The sequence below is a fragment of the Anabrus simplex genome, chromosome 1, assembly GCF_040414725.1.
Source record: "Anabrus simplex isolate iqAnaSimp1 chromosome 1, ASM4041472v1, whole genome shotgun sequence".
In the NCBI taxonomy this organism is placed as follows: Eukaryota; Metazoa; Arthropoda; class Insecta; order Orthoptera; family Tettigoniidae; genus Anabrus; species Anabrus simplex.
In genome coordinates this window covers 829,955,266-829,973,729 of record NC_090265.1, presented here as the reverse complement: position 1 = coordinate 829,973,729, position 18,464 = coordinate 829,955,266, and the positions used below count along the sequence as shown (strand labels likewise).

The 18,464-nt window shown below is 41.7% G+C and overlaps 2 protein-coding genes across 3 annotated transcripts in view; one reads left to right on the top strand and one right to left on the bottom strand.

Annotated features, from left to right (window-relative positions):
* The window catches only part of LOC136857597 (speckle-type POZ protein B), a 53,030-nt gene extending 37,662 nt beyond the window's left edge, over positions 1-15,368 (bottom strand). Inside the window, exon 1 of the mRNA XM_067136379.2 lies at positions 15,249-15,368. The gene's annotated coding sequence lies outside the window, so the exon portion shown is untranslated. The remainder of the gene's footprint in view (positions 1-15,248) is intronic.
* Positions 1-18,464, top strand: part of LOC136857596 (tudor and KH domain-containing protein homolog) — a 224,287-nt gene that overhangs the window by 119,487 nt on the left and 86,336 nt on the right. The window lies entirely within an intron of this gene.

The window sequence follows — 18,464 nt, the reverse complement described above, 5'->3', positions numbered from 1 at the left end:
TTGCCTGGTGTGAAAATGGGAAACCATGGAAAACCATCATCAGGGCTGCCGACAGTGAGATTCGAACCCACTTCTCCCGGATGCAAGCTCACAGCCACGCACGGCCAACTCGCCCGGTAAACTGAAAAATATAACGGAAGTCGCAAATGTTCAATTCTCCCAGATTGAAGTCTGAGGTCATTTAGGAAAGATAATTTACTAAGGAAAATGTTTAGTGTAGGAAAACTTTTCATAAGCCGGCGTACTTTCACCAGACTCGGAAAACCACAGACTTATCAGTATGTCGCTATCGCTTTCATATCAACCAACTTACGTCATTGCTTTGCTCACCTGGTTTGGGAATAAGCTATTGCGCGATTTTTGGCAAATATTATATTTTCAGGTCTAGTCTATGTTTTGAACTAAAACCTGGGTAGTCATGTGACAGATCCTTCTGAGAAAGTTTTTGCAGAATTCCGCCCAGAGGTTTAGACTTGATGTTTTGGAAGGCAGACTGACATGATTTCGTTTTTACATAGAGAGAAGATTAGTGTTAAGAGGGGAATTCTGATTATGAAGACCGGTGTATGAAACGCGACTAGTGCGTGAGTGCTTTCTATGTGGGAAGAAAATATTCCTCTGTGGCTAGACTTAGTAAAATAAGCGATTGCTATGTGATCATAACATCTGAAATCTTGTGAACTTCTCGTTTCCCTTTAGAAACGAACACGAGTATTGAGGCACTTGCATCAATTGCAGGCTGGGACTCCGTATTCGTCACACATTTCCTCAACTCTCGCTAAATAGCTTATGGTCAGCAGCTTCGTCATATTTGTACTCCTACTCATTCTGATTGATTCTATCCGGATTTTTTTTTATTTTTTATTTTTTTACTTGTTAGCCACGCATTCGACGGTTGGAGGTATCATGACTCGATCTTATGTTTGCATTTTCAATTTGTATGCCTCGTTCTGTTGGGCAGAGGATTTCTTTGATGCTTTTTTAAAATTGCATCTGTCCCTATATTAGCATTTATATAAGTAGATTACAGGACCATGACTTAGCTTTCGGTGTAGATGAACTGTATCATTAGCCACATTTAATTTTGTTGCCAGGAGCCAAAGCAGCAGATTCGTCATTTCATTTACCGTGGCAACGCTGGGGTTTTTCACTCCTGTTTGCTCAAAGGTGCCACTGTGGAGGTAGTGATAAGTAGAGGCACCTGTTTTTTGCAAAGTGCGAAGTTGCAATATTTTTGCGAAATTTTAGAAATTCGGCTCAAAACATGAAACTGTGTACCTTTAAGAAAAATCGCGAACTAATTGACGAAATTATGTGGAAGCACTCTGTGATCCAAGAAGCATAATGAAAGGTGATTTAGAAAGCATTGAAGTGTCTCATCTAAATCAAATTCCCATTCTACGATAATTTTCAACATCAGAATATCTTGAAACACACACAGTGTTTAGGTATCTAGTTGGTAGTTCATGCAAGAAGGTGAAGGTATTAATGTGTTTGTCATTCTTTCCCCAAAATCAGAATGTGGGCATTTTGTGGAAGCTGTAGTGAAGCCTTTATGGATCCCAGTCAGTAATATTGATTAGTGAGAGGTTATTTTCATTGTAGTGTAATACATGGTGATTTCTTCCACCGTGTACAAACTCTAGGGATTGATCGCAGAGAGGATACGGAACAAAAATGTTCTAATGAGCATATGTCCGGAAATGCATGGTGTCAATGTTAGCGACTATGTGTTCTATCATACTTTGTTACAGATACTGCAGACCAATACGCGCTGTACCATGGTGCCACAGTTACAGTATGCGTGGTTTTCTCCTAGAGGATGGTACTGTTCCTCATACGCCATGCCCTAGCGCCCTCTCCTGCCATAGTCATTGGTACCGTTGTGTCCGAGTCACTTCTCGTGCTGACTCGCCGGGTGGTGGATGTGTTACAGCGTTATACACAACGGCTCCGTATTCGACTCGAGAGCTTGCCGACATGGTGTTTACTTACGGCAAGGCAAATGGCAACGGGCGACGAGCAGCACGGTTGTATCGGGAGACCTATTTCCGCCGAAAACAACCACAGCATTCAATGTTTTCTATAGTATTTCACCGTTTGTCTGATACAGGGTCGTTTAAGGAAGCAGAAAATAATAAAGGACGTACCCGCCATGTTCGGACACCAGACGTGGAGGAAAATGTAATGAACACTGTGGAAGGCGACCGCCGTGTCACTACCAGGCAGTTGGCCCGCCAGTAGGCCTACAGGGTAAGCCCGACGATCGTGTGGAACATTCTACATGACACTTGTTACTACCCTTATCACTTACAGAGTGTGCAGGGCTTACTAGTAACAGACTTTCCACATCGGGGACGGTTTTGTCACTGGTTTATTCACCAGGAAACCACGGTTCTGGGATTTGTGACATCCATCCTATTCACAGATGAGGCCACCTTTACTTGGAGTGGTATCTTCAGCTTCCATAACACTCATCTGTGAGATTGTATGCAGAACCCCCATGGTTTGGTGCCAGCGAATCATCAGCAGCGGTTCAGCCGGAATGTGTGGGCTGGGATAATTGGCGACCGTGTTTTGGGACCAGTCTTCCTTCCACGTCGCCTAACAGGCCGGAACTATCGGCGTTTCTTGCGGGTGACTTTGCCTTCCCTGCTGGAAGACGTGCCATTGATGATTCGCTGCTACATGATGGTGCTCCAGCCCACTTCGCCGTGAACGTCCGGACGCATCTCAGTCATGTCTTCCCTGGTCGATGGATCGTACGAGGAGGTCCAGTTGCATGGCGTGCTCATTCACCAGATCTCAACCGGTGCGATTCCTGGTTATGAGGCCATCTCAAAAGTATCGTGTATGCAGAGCCCATTCCAGATAAGACACTGGAGCAGCGTATTCATGCTGCATTTGACACTGTTCGGCCGATGTGAACGTGTGAAACAGAAAATGCTATGGCGCGTACACGCATGCGTGGAGGCACATAGAAACCATTTTCAACACATACTGTAACTATGGCTGCATGGTTCAGCGCGTATTAGACCGCCGCCTCTGTAACAAAGGATGATTGCATAAATGGTCCCTAAAAAACAAACCATGCATTTCCGGACATACGTTCATTAGACCTTTTCTGTTCCGCATCCTCTCCTCGATCAATCCCTACAGTTTGTATACGGTGGAAAAAAATCACCTGTATAATGTCTGACAAGAGAACAGCTCTGACGTCCAATAATATGGAACTCGTGGTATCGGTGCCTTTTTCAGGGTCCCGACCCGTGTAACCAAAGGCCAGCACCATTTAGTCATGGAGCCGGACGCCCTACTTGTTAAAGTGGCAGGAGAATTTTTTTTACAAACATCCATGCTTTGATATATGTAACATGTGTTTTGAACAGAAGCGTAACTTTCAGGTTTCTTGTAGAGGGTGGGCGAGAAGTTCCCGTGCCCCTGTAACTGTTTATTATCAAATGTTATTTAGGTTATATTACATATTCTTGACATATTTTTTAGTATGTCCGTTGTTATAGTGCCAAATGCATCATCAACAGCACTGCGCAGTTCTTCGTATGTAGCATAACGACATGCAGGTACATGCGCCTTAATGACTCCCCATAACGAATTGTCAGGTGTGATGAGGTCAAGACTTCCTGGTGGACATTTCAAGGGAGCTGGTGTTGCTAGTGAACCACGACCTATCCACCGTCCTCGAAAATGTTCGTTTAGGAACCCGTGTAGTGAGGCCCCTTTCCTCAAGCTGGGGTATAAACCATGTTTGTAACATATGTAAATAATTTGCGCCATTCGCATTTCCTTCAAAGAGGTACGGTCCAAGCAGATGTGATGTAATCGCTGTCCATATCATTACGTGAGGTGGGATTTTCTGTGGCCCACACGACTACATTTGTTGCACGAGAACTGCCATAAATAGCACCTTCATCTGAAAACATAACCTTGGCACGGCTCGCTGCATTTGGGAATTTAGTTAATAAAGCACGACATGCTAAAACGCGCTCATTACGGTCTCTATCCGATAAATCGTTTACGAACGTCGGTCGAAAAGGTCTGAACTTAAGATTTAAAAAAAAATTATATCTCGCATTGTTGTTCTCTATATACTGAGTTCCGAAGCACATTTACGCGTCGACTTCATAGGAGGTTGTTCAATCGAAGCACAGATTCCAGCACATGTTTCTTCTCTTAATTTCTTCCTGCCACTCCGCGGCCTGTCTGTAACAATGCCCGAGGCAAAAGCACGTCTGCCCCAATCGATGTGTTGCTTTTCGCGGTAAAGCCTGGAATGCTCCCATAGTGTCTCATTTTCTGCCCTGTGTGGTGCTGTTCGTGCACCCACACACTGCCACTAACCGCTCCTCAGTAGTGTAACTCTTTCCGCTCACATCTGCCATGGCTTCACACTAACACTCGACTGCGACAATGTGTATTCCAACACTTGATTCCAACAATTAATAAGAAGTAATATAGCTACCAACACGCATAAATAACATACGTGACATAGCTATCAACCTGCATAAATAACATAGCATAAATAACATTTGATACTAAACAGTTACAGGGTCACGGAGTCTTCTCGCCCACCCACCTGTGCATATGGAAAAATGGAATGTGATGTTTTACTCAAATATGCTATACACTACCTTTTGGTGTGGCCTTTATTGCTAAATAATAATAATAATAATAATAATAATAATAATAATAATAATAATAATAATAATAATAATAATAATAATAATAATTGTATGGCCTCGGCTACCGTGTGCAGACAATTTAATTCGGCGCCATTCGACCGTCTGCTCGTCAGTTTTGACATTCCGTTTTATTCTAGGCCTACTAGATGGCAAGGTAAACCTAATCTTTCTTGGACGTCAGTGGTTGATTTTGAATTAATTTTGTCGGGTAAACACCAGATATATTTTACATGCCGGCATCGTACAACATGAAGTGTCAAATCGACTACTTTCCGCCCTTCAAAAATCCAGCTACTGTACCTCTTCCGAGTTTGAACCCGCTATCTTGGGATCCGGAGACTGACATTCTGCCACTGATGCACAGAAGCAGTTAGCATTTATTTCTGAAATGTGTAAATACAAACTTAGCGAAATGATTGACAAAATAAAAATAGCGAAAAATATACCGAAATAACTGTCTAAAAATGAGAGAATTGGGCAAAACTTTTCACCAAAAGCAGGTGCCTCTAGTGATAAGTATTGTTTTAAGGGCCAGTACAACGGGAGTACCTTACCTAGTTTCTGGCCTTTTCAACTAAAGTAAACTCGTGTCCTCATCCCGAGGTAGTGCAGCTCTTTTCAGGCACACCCCCATTGGAGGTGAGCTGCATGTACCATTTCAACCACATACCAGCCCTCCTGCCATTCTTAAATTTCTGGCAGTACCGGGAATCGAACCCGGGCCCCGGAGGACGGCAGCTAATAACACTAACCGTTACGCTACGGAGGCGGACGCCTTTTCAACTAATAAAAGAATATGTATCATACTGATATGAAAGAATCTGCAAATTGCGACACTTGTTCAGGCACATTCATATTAAACATGATAGTTATGAGTTTGAGTTAGCAAACATCGTTTATTCACACAAACGCAATAACTTTCATGTGTAAAATTCCGGACGTTCCTACTAAACGTTCGACATTTATACAGCAGTGCAGGTATATTAATATTTATTAGTTATATACTTCGTCTTTAATGCCGTCAGGCTAAATGACTCAGACAAAAAAGCGCTGAGGCTCTCAGCCCAAGTTGTCGGGTTCGATCCCGGCTCAGGCCGGTGATATTTGAAGACGCTCAAATACGCCAGCCTCGCGTCAGTAATTTACCGGCACGTAAAAGAACTCCTGCGGGACAAGTCCGGCACCTCGGTACCCCCGAAAATCGTAAAATAGTTAGTGGGATGTAAACAATTAACTTGATTGATTGATTGATTGATTGATTGATTGATTGATTGATTGATTGATTGATTGATTGATTGATTGATTCATTGATTCATTGATTGATTGCAATAGACCGCGCTTCGTTCAGACATCGACTCACGGCTCCGCTTTGGGACAGAATCGGAACCGGTAACCTTTCTTCTACGATAAAAGTGTATGGAATAGGCAAGATCAGAATGTACTATTCCTCCTACCGTTGTTGCAAAGGGTTATTCGGTAAGATTAACATTATAAGCGGTAGGACAGAGGAAATTAAATGTATGTATGATAACCCAAGTATTTCCTTTACTACTATTCGCCGTAAGATGAACTGCGTATAAGATCGGAAATTGTATTTTCTGCCACTTTCGTTGTGTATCATTTATAGATATGAGCAGTATTAAACGGAGGTATTTGAGAATTAATTTTGAGACCTCCCCCCCAAGCTAATATTTCATCCCGAATGAATAGAATTATTTATAACCTAGATTGTACTACCTTCTCCCCTAACCTTAAATACCGATTTTCATTATATTCTGTTCGGCCGTTTTCTCGTGATACGAGTGCCTACAGTAGGCCTACATATGACGGAAATTTTAAAAGTGCATTTTCTTCTTATTCTGGACATGACGGACACAACAATACCATGTTTTATAAATGCTGATCAAAGTAGAGACAAAACTCTAAATTTATTTATGCAGATTTTGCGGGTCATTTAGCCGTAAGAATACATTCGGGAGATGATGGATGTGCACCGCTGTCGGCAATCCTTAAGTTCGTTTTCCGTGCTTTCACCTTTTCACACCAGGTAAATGCCGGGACTGTACCTTTATTAAGGCCTGGATCATCCCCCCCCCCCCCAGTCTTAGGCCTTTCCTATCGCATTATCACCAAAATCTCGTGTTAGTGCGACGTTAAAACCGCTATCACCGAGCTCGATAGCTGCAGTCGCTTAAGTGCGGCCAGTATCCAGTATTCGGGAGATAGTGGGTTCGTACCCCACTGTCAGGAGCTCTGAAGATGGTTTTCCGTGGTTTCCCATTTTCACACCAGGCAAATGCTGGGGCTGTATTTCAAGGCCACGGCCGCTTCCTTCCCACTCCTAGTCCTTTCCTGTCCCATCGTCGCAACAAGACCTATCTGTGTCGGTGCGATGTAAAGCAACTAGCAAAGAAAAAACCGCTAGCAAAAAAGGAAAATGAATACTTATCTTTTATTGTGTAGGAAGTTTAAGATGAAATCTTTGTACAAGTGCTCGTAACTATAAGCAGTTCCTTTTATCTAGCCTTTGTCTGTCGAAGTAGAGGAAGAAGGCATTCTCCTCTTTTCTGTTGCCAACCATGTATTGTTTCTGTGCCAGATTCGTTCTGTTTGAATTTATTGTTCCACATTTGAAGTAAAGAACTGTCACAATACTGCATTTCCAGTTTAGACCACGTTTTCTCAACCCAACTTTCCACTAAATGTGCAATATTGATTAGGATTGTTCGTTGCTAATCGAACGCTTAAGATTGATGTTGGTTAAAAGGACGCTCTTCTTCGAGTGCCTTCTCTTCTCAAACGGATGGCGACCACATGAAGTAACTCGTTTCTTTAAAAGGGGTGTAAAATACCCAAACACGCGGACACTACCCTACCTAGGCTACAGTGGCGACCAGGCAAACGGGGAAGAATGGAAAGTATTTGATGCATGTCATTGCTAAATGAATTGTAAATACGGATGCAAATGAGCTTTATTAAGCATTTACCACTGAGATTTACATGAGAGTCCACGAGACGTCCGCATGTCCTTATTTTATTGCTGATGTACCTGATTTGAAGGAGTCCTTTAAACAGCTCTTGATATACCTTCTTTCTGAACTCGTTTAAGTTTGCCTTTTATCACGCTATAAACTAGTTGAGAGTTTGCCAGCTGTTGAAGAGGCTGAAGAGGGGTGAAATATTGCTTTGGAGTTGAAGCTTACAAGCTAATTTTGGGTAGGACGCAAGGGAGCTGGTATTGTATATTTATTCGGCTTGCGCTATGGCGCTCTGTGACGTAGACTTTCAGCTGATGGGAAATACGTTTAAACCTTCTCCATTCGCTGCTTATTTATGCAATATGTTAAGGACATCCTTGATTTTGAAACCAAAACGAATTCGCTAATGGATTAAACTCGCCCACGAATATCGTCATAACTTTAATCTCTTTTCAAGTCAATTTCGAATAGACATCATGTAATGAAGGTTTCCCGTCAAGAACGTGATCGAAAAACTCTCCTGTCGGCTACCCTTCCCGCAACTTTTATTTTGTTCTGATTAATTAAAGAGGCTTGAAACTCTCCAACTTCTCTCACATGCATTATATTCTAATCTCGTGACTTAGGATAATATTAATTAGAAAAGAAGGGAAAGTGGTGCGGTTAAATCTGAGAAAAGGCTATGTAGCTTTAGCCCTGATTTTTTTGTCCTAACTCTTGGGCCCGGCTGTATAAATTCTGTAATATAAATACTCATTGCTTCATTAGGTCTACGTAAGATACACCGAAAGTCTTGATTTATGTTTTATTTGTATATTTATGTATTTTATTTATTTATTTATTTATTTATTTATTTATTTATTTATTTATTTATTTATTTATTTATTTATGTATTTATTTATTTATTTATTTACTATATTCACCATAAAACTGACAAGCTTTTAAAAAGTATGCTGTTTATACTGATATACTCCAATTAATTGATTGGCATGTCTTCTTTCCTCTCAAAATTGTACTTTGTTGTATTTGGAAAACATTTTAGAATGTCACAGTATCGGTTGATTGAAACATGATTAATTAACTCAAGGAGGCATTCATATCTATTACAAAATGCTAAAAATTGTTACATTTCAGAGCCCACCTGGTGGCCATAATTATTAACGCGTTAAGTCTGTTTGGTCTGACGCTGTGGTTAGCCGGTTGGAGTCCCGTTGGTCGAAAAAAAAATCACCATCAGAATGTTGGCTGGCAGGGTAGGAGAGGTGGTGGTATACTATTCCTAATCACTAAATTGTTGCGTGCCGAAAGCCTGGATTCAAACCTCTCGGCAGTGTCCATATGGAGTGAGGGCATATGACGCTGTTGATGGTGATTCGTCCATCGGATGGGGTCGTTAAGCTTTGAGCAGACCCCCTGGTGTTACTCGACAGGTCTAGGCTATGTGCCGACACCGGGCTTTACCCTCTCCCTACCTCGGTATCATCACAATCATCACACACAAAACGTGCATGTCTCCAATGGGCGTCAGCTAGGAATACCTCACATTACAGTGACTCTATATGTACAGTGTGGCCAACGAGTGCTTCATTCTGATTGGCTCCGCCATGTTTTTGCCAAATGTCCCGTCAGCTGATTTAAACGTGTTTTCAGCACAGGGTAAGATCACTCTTTATGCAATTTCAGCGAAGTGCAGGCTACCTGTTTTAACCTTAATACACCGAAAATATGTTCTTATTAAACACGGAAGATTATTTAGTATTATTAGTTAAGAAATGCGTGTGAATTTACGTATTTCTGAGGTCTGAGTTTTGAATAAAATTACGCCAGGCTGTTATGCTTATGGTTGCAGAAACAGATCAGGATAGGTTTTAAAAATGAAATTAGGCCATTGCTTATTTTCAGCACGTTATAAGACGCTCCCAACAACGAGTAGAGTTGTTTCATGCATTATAATGGTAACAATAATAACAAAATGGGTTAGTAATTTTATAGAGTCCAGGATAGTAAATGTCAGATTTCTCCGTTAATATTCGCCGTATCGAAAACCTGTACATAATGAAAGTTGTTTAGCATATAATTTCCAACATTTTACGTTTTGTGCGATTTTACCGTGTAAGGAAAATAACAGAGATTTTCACGATTATATTATTTTTCACAAATGTTCAAGTATCCCCGAAAATATCTGTTTTATCTGAAACCTGTACTTAACAAAACTTACAGGAAAGGTCACTCCCGATCATTCAAACTTTTATGGCTATTCATCTGTTGAAGGACGTGGTTGGTTATAAGTGCCGCCTAGCATCAAGTTGAGTTTTCCCATGCATTATAATGATAACGATAATAGTCTGACTCCGTGGTTGAATGGTCAGCACACTGCCCTTCGGTTCAGTGTGTCCGGGTTCGATTGCCGGCCGGGTGGGGTATTTTAATAGCTCGAGCTTGGGGACTGGGTGTTTGCGTTTGTCCCAACACTCTCCTCTTCATACTCAGACAACATACCACACTACAAATTACCACAGAAACACGCAATAGTGATTACATCACTCCATATACGATTTGTGTCAGGAATAGCATCCGGCTGTTAAACGGGACCAAAGCTACATGACACAGTTCCCACCCACAACCCCATAGTTGTGGAAAGAGCGGTAAAAAAAGAAGGAGGTATTGATAAGTGATAGCAATGCATTAGCAAAACCTATAGTAGTAAACAGAATGTTTAAAATACAGCGGATATCTACCAGTACTAACCGAACCGGGGCACAGAATTAGTCGCACATCACTGAAATCGAACAGCGGGTGGTCGATAATTGAGTCCTGAATACAAGTACACCGGGACCAGGAAAACTGCTTGTTTTCACCGAGCAACACGTAGTATTTTCTCAAACGATAGGCCTGTTGTATAGTGATACTAACATTTAATTCCTCGTTACGTGGATCAAACCGTAGCGATCGTTAAAGGAGCACTATACATAACCCGGGGACCATGGCAGTTGCTTGTTTTCGCCACTAAAGAGTAGCAGGTTTTCTCTATTATTACTATTAGTACGACGAGTAAAATGGTACAGTATATTATGCTAACTTATATTACGTTAACATAAATATGGAGGTAGGTAATACAATTTTGTCTACCCATCGGTTAACTAGTCATATTATTTTCTATCTTCTGCGTGTGTTCAGATTATATACATACAGATAAGTCATATATAAAAAGTACATTTTTACGTATAGTTTTATGATACTGCGTTGTACATTCTGATATGTAAAACCATGTAACCTGATGTATGGTAATGTTACTTTTTTACATTTAAATGACCGGGCGAGTTGGCCGTACGGTTAGGGGCGCGCAGATGTGAGCTTGCATCCGGGAGATAGTGGGTTCGAACCTCACTGTCGGCAGCCCTGATGATGGTTTCCGTGGTTTCCCATTTTCAAACCAGGCAAAATGCTGGGGCTGTACCTTAAATAAGGCCACGGCCGCTTCCTTCGTATTCTTAGGCCTTTCCTGTCCCATCGTCGCCATACGATCTACCTGTGTCGGTGCGACGTAAAGGAAATAGAAAAAAAATGTAGGCTAACTTTACAGTCATCACATACATTATTCAAGACAATGATTATACTATTTCATGCCACATGTATTATAATATAAATGTTATGATAGGCCTAGCTACCAACACAGAATTTCTAACCTCTTCAATAATAATTAAAACTTGTAGGTCTATACCACGTATTACTCTAAATTTTGAAGTCTTACGTCAAGTAGTCAGACTCTGAATATAACAAATACTGATAGGCCTATATACATACAGCATAAGCAAAATAAATAACATCTTAAAACATCGACCTAGTCTATTCTTTACTGAAATAATAATAATATCACTCTACTTCATCTATCAGCTGATTGAGTACTTGGCAAAAACATGGCGGCTGGACTGGCCTTGGCCACACTGTACATATAGAGTCACTGTACCTCACATCAGGCCTCTCCAGAAGCTACATATCATCATGATCATCTTCGTCTTTATGTTTTACTTTTTCATTCATAAACTTTGAAGATCTTTAATTGCAAATTTATTATTTTAACAATAAAGTTTTATGAATTCGACGATAACACAACCAAGTCGGATTTGAAACATATTATATTTGAGTTGTACGTTATGTACAGGGGAATACACTGAGCAGCATTAATAAAAACCGCCAAAAATTGACTTAGATTTTGGAATCCACCTCTTCAGTTACGATCTATGGACAGGTACAGTAGGTACCACGAGACTTTAAATAAGGTACTATCCCAACATTTTCTTCATGTGAATCTGTAGAATGATACTCCGGGGTAAACGCATTGATTTAGAATGGTAGCTCTCAGCACCAAATTTAGAACCGCGAATCTCCGATCAGTGTAGATTCTCAGCCCTCCTATGAAGAAATGTTTTTTCTGCACGTTCAGCTACAAAAATAAGTGATATTTACTTTCCATGACTTCATCAGATAGACCCGTGTTTCTCGAGGTCTGGAGTTTCCTTTTGAAATGTTTTGAAGCCCAGCCCTTGTGTAACATTTTTACAGACCTTAGCCAAATGTTAAACTTTCAAGGGGTGAAAAAATGATCTTTAAAATAAAGGGCTAACCACAGGAACGCGTATAAGTGAATATATCCCTCCACATGGGATTGGCATCGTGAAAGGCATCCAGCGATAAAAGTGGGACAAATCCACCATTAAGTTCCTACTCAGTAAATTAGGAAAAGACCAGGAAGAAAATACATGCTTGAAGGAAGGGTCCCGAAAACAATTAAACATGTGTGCGATACCTTATTAGTCCATCATCCATTGTTTAGACTGCAGCACGTTGTACGTATCTATCGGAAGGCATCATTCGAACCATTATTATTATTATTATTATTATTATTATTATTATTATTATTATTATTATTATTATTATTATTATTATTATTATTATTATTATTATTATTATTCCATCAATTTCATCACTGCTTCAATAAATTCGAAAAATAATGCCTTATTATGATGATGATGATGATGATGATGATGATAATAATAATAATAATAATAATAATAATAATAATAATAATAATAGCGTGTGGCCTGCGGAGAGACCTGGTGCAGGTCTTTCGACTTGACACCGTATAAGCGACCTGCACATCTCTGAGGATGGAGCCTTATCTAAGATAAAATCTAATGCTGAAGACATCACATACAGCCAGCCCCCGAGCCATAGGAATTAACTAATGAATGTTAAAATCGCTGACCCGACCAGGAATCGAACCCGGGACCCTTCAATCAAAAGCCAGCATGCTAACTATTTAGCCATTCGACGGTGGTCTAGGGTTTGGCATCAGTAACCTTTTACCAGTTGCCCTGGGTTCGATTTCTGGCTTTGCTACAAATTGAAGATTGATGGGGGAGACTGAACCTGGGTGCACTCTTGTTTCAGGAAAAATTGAAAATTAGATTAAAATCCCATTCTCGGTATCCTAGAAGTGATTTTCCGTTCTTATTTCAATTCCAGAGTCCGCCGATTTGAGTGATTCATACGGTGGACCGCTAACTTTCTCAGCCCTAGTTAACTTCGATCCCAGCTCAGTCTGGTGGTATTTAAAGGTGCTCCTATACGCCAGCCTCGAGTCGGTAGCTATCAATCAATCATCATCATTGATCTGCACCTAGAGTTGTCGCCCAGGTGGCAAAGTTCCTATCAGTTTTTTCTGGCACGTCAAGTAAATTACTGCTGGACAAAATTCCTGCACGTCGGCGTCTCCAGAAACCTTAAAAATAATTAGTGGGACATAAAACTGATATTATTATTGTTGTTGTTGTTGTTGTTGTATGTTAGTGCTAGGGGAATATGCCTCTTTCATAAGCTGTGCCTAATGAATTACAAAGTACACAGGATTCCGAACGAAGACTTCGAGAGAGCCGATGACTTGGATGATAGGGCTCTTAAAACAGCAATAATAATAATAATAATAATAATAATAATAATAATAATAATAATAATAATAATAATAATAATAATCAGAGCGTTCGAGAAAATGTTTAGATAGCAGCACAGTGAAGGTGCGTGGTAGAAAGAATAGAGTGGAGGGCTCTGGTACACTACCCCTCACGGTGTGTGTCTGGAAATGAGAATGTATGAAGAATACGGGGCTGTTGGCGACGATGACCGATGACTCATACACGAAACAGTGATAAAGACAGTTTTTTAGTCTGTATACAATGGGTGCCTCAGTGCTTCTAATGGGGAAACTCTAACTTACCGTGTGAAATAAGTGCCGCAGGTCCATCGTTATTGTGAAATATCAGTGAATACAAGTGAAAGAAACTATAAATTAATAAACTAAATTATCTTCTGCTTATCTCAGTTATTTCTGGGGTCGCTGGGACCATCCAGGCTCATTTTGGGTTAGGCCGGGAATTTAAGCCCAGGTGCCCTTACTGACGCCACGTGATTTTTAGATGAAAATCTCAGCGCCGTATAGACCGAGATTCGAACCCCGGTCTTCCAGGTGGGAAACCAGCAGCCAAACCACTGAGCTAATCCCCCCCCCTCCTGAGGATGGTTGCCTAGTTGTACTTCCTCTTAAAACAATAATCACCACCACTAACCCCCCCCCCCCACCAAAAAAAGAAATGTGTTGGTTTAATTTTTATTTTCCATCCAGCTGGGTAGCGCAGGTGGTTGGTTAGGCACACTCATTTTATGGCTAAAGTTTTGAGATCGAACCAAACCCAGATGGTTGGTCTATGAGAGGTCTTGAAAGCTGGGCAAGTTAGTTATTAATTTTAAGTTTCTAAAATTTCCGAACACAATGTACTGTTACTAAGGCGAAGAAATGAAAAAATAAATGGATACGGGACCGGCGGAAAGGAAAAGTTGTTACTGTTATCACTGTCAAATTTTTCACTCTTGGCTTTTAAGTTTAATTTATATTGTTTTACATTGATTATATTAAATCATTCCAAATGAACCTTCTGCCTTTAATGTGTTGTATATCTGTATTGTTGATTTCGCACAGAACGAAATGAAAATATAAATAATATAGACTTTGAATAACGTGACTAAAAGATAAGCCTTTTTTTCTCATTTTCTTCAGCGAGAGAACGCAGCATATCGGAAAATGAAATGTCGTATGGCTTTTAGTGCCGGGATATCCCAGAACGGGTTCGGCTCGCCAGGTGCAGGTCTTTCGATTTGACTCCCGTAGGCGACCTGCGTGTCATGATGAGGATGAAATGATGATGAAGACAACACACACACCCAGCCCCCGTGCCATTGGAATTAACCAATTAAGGTTAAAATCCCCGACCCGGCCGGGAATCGAGCCCGGGACCGTCTGAACCGAAGACCAGTACGCTGACCGTTCAGCCAACGAGTCAGACAGCATATCGGAAGGAAACCCGCATTCATTCGTTGATCAACTTAATGTATTTGAGTTGTTTAACTGCATTTTTATTCACATGTGAATCTCCGAAGAGTAGACTAATTACGGCTTAAGCTCGCGTAGGAGTGATAGCTGTTAGTTGACTGCTGGACTTTCGACTTTGGTACTCACCTTTGTATTATACGGGATAATAGTAAAGTTCGCACACTTTTAACTGTTCGGACACTTGTCACTAGAGAGGCAATCATGTACAGTACGTGTTCACTGACGCTGCTTCTCTAACTGAGTGAGCTATTTCGGACGGTCAACATAAGACTGTTTGCGCACCTCATCACTTGGCACGTCACCCACAGAACACAGCCAATGCACGTGTAATGAGACAAACAAAAGTTTTTAGCTTAACCGGCCTGAGAAATATTTCGCAGAAGCCCTTGTAGATGGAATGGCCAAGCGAATAATACTTAGGTCGACCTACTTCCTTTGGCATCGTACCTGGAATCCGTATAAGATATTTAGGTAAAACTTCCTGTGACTTGTTGAATTGTTTGCGAGTTTTTCCAACACAGTGAACATAAACCATGGTTCAGTCACTGCGAATTCATTTGCGTAATGATTGACAAGGGTTCGGATTGGGAAATTAGCTGCCGTGACCTTAATGAAGTACAGCCCTCATCATTTGCCTGGTGTGAAAATGGAAACCACGGAAGGCCATCTTCGGGACTACCGACAGTGGGGTACGAACCCAGCATTTTAAAGGTGCATTTTGTGAAAGCAAGCACAAATGTAATGAACCAAGAATCCCCTACTGTAGCATGGGTTGTTTCTTTCCAGGTAAGTAAGGGCAGAGAGGAAGTGGTAATATTTATTGTTTTAAGAGGATTACAACTAGACAGTCATCTTCTCTTAACATTGAGATGAAAAAGTGGAAGAGGTCCGACACTCCGAAGAATTAGATGTAGGAAAGAGAAGAAAGGACCTCGAAGAGTGAAAGAATGAAAGATTCCCTAGGCCCCGCAAGCCTAATACAGTCGGGATCGGAAGAGAACTAGAGTTGATCAAGGAATATCGGATAGGTAGGATGAAAGTGAGGAGCCTGGCGCAAGTAAGTGGAAACTGTGCCTAGGGGACCCGTGGTCGCCAACCCACGTTCCAAAATTGAGATCCCCTGGGAATTATCCCCTTTCACCACCTCTTACAACAGGCAGCGGATAGGATATTAGTGATGAGTAATTGCATTAGAGATAGCTGCCGTTTTGGCGAAATGGTTCTGTGATCAGTCTGGTGAATGTAATAGTTCAGCGTGGCACTTGACTATGATGTTGTCAGACCCTATACTGGCATTACAAGTAACAGTTGAGCACGGGATGAGTAAAACACGAGATCTCAGCGCATTTGATCGCAGCCAGATTTTCTGTGCCAGAGGTATTGGCAATTCCATATCCGAAGTCGTTCAGGCACTGAGTTTTCACATCACATGTCAAGAGTGTACACGCATGCACAGAAATGGTGCCCGACATAATCAATACTGCCCCACTCCAGTATAGAAAAGGAGGGGAAGGGAGTGAACGGGTAGTGCTGAAGGCACACTGTATATTGCTGTACATCCGCCACTGTGCCCTTTTTAGTTACGACAAAGTCTTGTAGCGGGCTGTCTACCTGCAGTGATGCGTTGAGCGAGGAGGTGGGGGACACCATTTCTGTGCATGCGTGTACCATGCGTACGTGCATTCTGGCCAAACCTCTGTAGCCAGGTTTAACTGCCGTAGATAGCAACATGTAAATGGCAGGTGTCGCCATCAACTAATTCGGATGATAAGTGCTGGTAGACGAACCACAGTGCAGCTGATCTCTCGCGAATTCTATTCTGGACAGCAACAAAGTGTGAGTAGCAATAACATCCAGAACCATCCCCTCGCAGTAGGGTACAAAAGCCAGCATCCCACTAGGGTCTCTGTTCACTGCGCGTTATAACAGACATAAAGATCGACATAGGCAAAGGAAAAACACCATTGGACTTGTGAAGCATGATAAAACTTCGCCTGGGCAGATGAGTTGAGGTACCAGTTGGTACTTGCCGATGACAGGGTATGAATGCGTCGCTAAACGCATAAGGCCATGGATCTCTCTTGCCTGCAAGTTGAGTTCAGGCCAGTGGATATGGTCGCATGAGGACTTTTATGTTTGATGAAATGGGACCCCTAGAACCTTTGCCATCGTCCCTCAGCAGAGAACAATACCGGAACCTGGTATTATGCAAGATCATTTATTTGTTCGCCTCCAGCACCCTGCAGGAGCCCTATACATGAAGCAAGACAAGGCACCGATCCATTTCTCGCGAATAGTGGTCGATTAGTTCGGTGAATACCCAACCGACATGAGGATGCTTGCCAGCGTCCTAAGGTTAACCGTACTCAATCCGAATGCTGTCACGAGAGTTATCCGCGCTCTGGTCCCTTCTCTGACTAATCTTCGTACAGTATGTGGATTGTGCTGCGATCATGGTCACTATGTCTCCCCAACACTTCCGGGTCTTGTGGAGTTCATGCCACGCAACATCGCCGCCATCATCAGGTCGAAAGTGGTTGCTATAGGTGCTGCAGGCAACTATCTAGGTACCTCTTATTCAATTGCTTATCGGTTCGTGAATGGAGCTTGTGATCCGCGACTTCGGGGGTTGCATTCGTACGTGACCGGTAATTAATTCACTCCCGAGAAACAGCGAGGCTTCGCCGATTTTCCGATCACTAGAAGTTTTAGTTTTTCGGTTCCCGTCATATTAGGTCCCAGCATGACCGGCCCCGCGGTGTAGGGGGCAACGCGTCTACCTGCCACCTGGCGGCCCCGGGTTCGATTCCCGGCTGGGTCAGGGGTTTTTAATTGTAAATGATTAATATCCCTGGCCTGGGGACTGGGTGTTTGTGTCGTCCTTAACGTTCCTCACATTCAACACTTTACACTTCCGCCATTTACAATATACACGCAGGTTCCTCACATATGGTGCAAGTACTGTAGGTCGACGCCCCGTACAAATAGCATTTTTTTAAAAAGGTCCACCATCAGTGTACACAGTTAATGTTGCACAAAATTCGAGTTACAGAGTATTTTTTGCTTCAAGGGAGGACACGTTTGCTTCGAGAAATCGAGAAATTCGTGTAACCGAATTTCGAGTAATAGAGAAATAAATACACGTGAAGAATAGGACAGACGGCCGGGAAATTTAAGTTACTTCGAAATACTGAAAATTAGCGTAATGGAGGTTCGAGATGTCGAGGTTCGACTGTATTTTAACATTCATTCGCTCCAACCGAATGACTGATTCAGCTGAAACAATCGAATGAGACATTTGAATGAACAGTTTCTTAGGAATAATCGAATTAACAACAATTT